Source organism: Dipodomys ordii, unplaced genomic scaffold, assembly GCF_000151885.1.
Source record: "Dipodomys ordii isolate 6190 unplaced genomic scaffold, Dord_2.0 Scaffold49, whole genome shotgun sequence".
NCBI lineage: Eukaryota > Metazoa > Chordata > Mammalia > Rodentia > Heteromyidae > Dipodomys > Dipodomys ordii.
In genome coordinates this window covers 1,836,553-1,838,883 of record NW_012267265.1, presented here as the reverse complement: position 1 = coordinate 1,838,883, position 2,331 = coordinate 1,836,553, and positions in this window count along the sequence as shown.

Genomic DNA, 2,331 nt, shown 5'->3' with positions numbered 1-2,331 from the left:
GTTCTCAAACTTATTAGCATAAAGGTTTGAGAAGTATTCCCTTATAATGTTCTGAATCTTGGTTGTTTCCGTGGTGATGTTTCCATTCTCATCTCTGTTTATTTGGGTGTGTTCTCTTCTTTCTCTGATAAGATTTGCTAAGGGTCTGTCAATTTTGTTAATTTTTTCAAAGAACCAACTCTGTTTTGTTGATTCTATGTTTTTTTTGGATTCTAATTCGTTTAATTCTGAATTAATTATAATTCTTTCTTTCCATCTACTGGATTGGGATTTATTTTGCTGCTCTTTTTCAAGGAGGTTCAGATGTGTCATTAAATTGTTGGTTTCAGATCTCTCTAATTTGTTGATGTAGGAACTCAGAGTTATAAACTTGCCTTTGAGTACTGCCTTTGCTGTGTCCCAGAGGAGCGGGTAATTTGTGTGTTCATTTTTGTTGAATATCATGAACATTTGAATTTCCTTTCTAATCTCTTCCATGACCCACTGGAAAGTCTCCATGACACGCTTATCTCCAATTAACCACCAGAGAACCGGAAGTGGCACTGTGCATTAGCCTTGAGCTGAAGAGCACTAGACAGCACCCAAGCCCAGAGTTCAAGCCCCACAACCGACAAAAAAAAAAAAAAAGAAATCTACCTTCATGAAGGATTTTCTTTGTTGTTGTTGTTGTTGTTGTTGTTTTGGGTCCAGTCATGGGGCCTAAACTCTGAGCCTGAGCGCTGTCCCTCAGCTCTTCAGCTCAAGGCTAGCGCTCTACCACTTGAGCCACAGCACCACTTCCAGCTTTTTTCTTTTTGCTTATGTGGTGCTGAGAAATCGAACCCAGGGCCTCTGGCATGCAAGGCAAGCCCTCTACCACTGAGCCACCTTCCCAGCCCTCATGAAGGATTTTTGAAATAACTAGTGTAGCAAAATAATGAGCCAGGAAAGATGAAATAAAAAGTGAAACCTACCAGGAAAGTGTGAAAAGAAAAAGGTTTTAAGTTTTCAACATCCTTGGTTACTTTTCCTGTGACCCTGTGATTGGAAACCAGGCCAGCACTGAAAAAGCTAGTCACCTTGGAAAGCAAAGACATCTCTAAAAATAAAAAAGCAGCATTTCCAGACTCTATCATAATGGTTTCCTGGTACACAGAAAGACATGCTTGCTATTCTACCCCCACATGGGGGTTGTGTCAATTAATTATTCAACATTTGGAAAGTGCTTTGAAGACACTAAGTGCTAAAAATCATCATCAATTTTCAGCAAACCACTCTCAAAGTTAATTCACCAGGTCTGACATTGGAAACTGAACCATTAGTATAAGCCCACATTTTCTTTTATCATTTCATTTATACCATTAGGCTAAACAGCCAACACCGATACAGGATCTTCCTTTCTTTTTGGTCAACTTTGGCGTATTCTGTGGGTGTAAAGGTAGTACTTGATTTTCAGAGAAAATATAAATTCTATTAATGTGGTTTTGCTAGAATTTACTGTGTTTTGTTTCTGCCTTTTACTTATATAATAAACAGTAATTTATGAATTTCATTTGTAAAACCTAGTACACAGTTAAAATCTAGGTTAATGTACTTCTTCTGTACTAGTTATCTAAGTAAACATGTTTTTATGTACCCAATGCTATATTTTAGATACAAATTTAAATTTAAGTGAAATAACCTAAAAACTGATTATTCTTTTTATTCTAAATGAAAGTAATAAACTGTTTCAGATGCAGAAATATTTTGGATAGGCAGTGTTGCCTTCTTCTCTACAATATATTCTAGTTTGCATTTACATTTTAAAGCTCATAACTACAACAGGACACGATGGTTCACATTTATAATCCAAATACTTCAGGGGACAGCAAGAGGAGGAGGATTAGGAGTTTGAGTCTAACCTGAGCTACACGCTGTCTCAAAGAACACTAAAAATGTAGTAAAGCCATTGCCTAGCTTGTAAGAGACCTTGTATTCAGTTCCCAGCACTACAAAATAATAAAAACAATAATTTAGAAATTCAACTTTTATCCTACAAAATTAAGAAAAATGAGAGAAGGGCTAAGTTGGAAAGGCTGGGTGCGAATGTTGAAAAGAATGACACTGGTCAAGATGATTGCATTCATAAATTGCTTTGATAAATAGCAACTCCTTTATACAACTACTTAAAGAGCATATATATGATTATATAGGAGTTTATATGTAGCACACAATTGAGATCACAGCACTTGGGTGGCTAAAGGAATGAGATCTTGATTCCAGACCAATCTGAGCTACAGAGATACTGTTTCAAAATACTACGGCCTAGCATAGAAGGTTTTGTTTTTACCAAAATACAACTAAAACTCACCT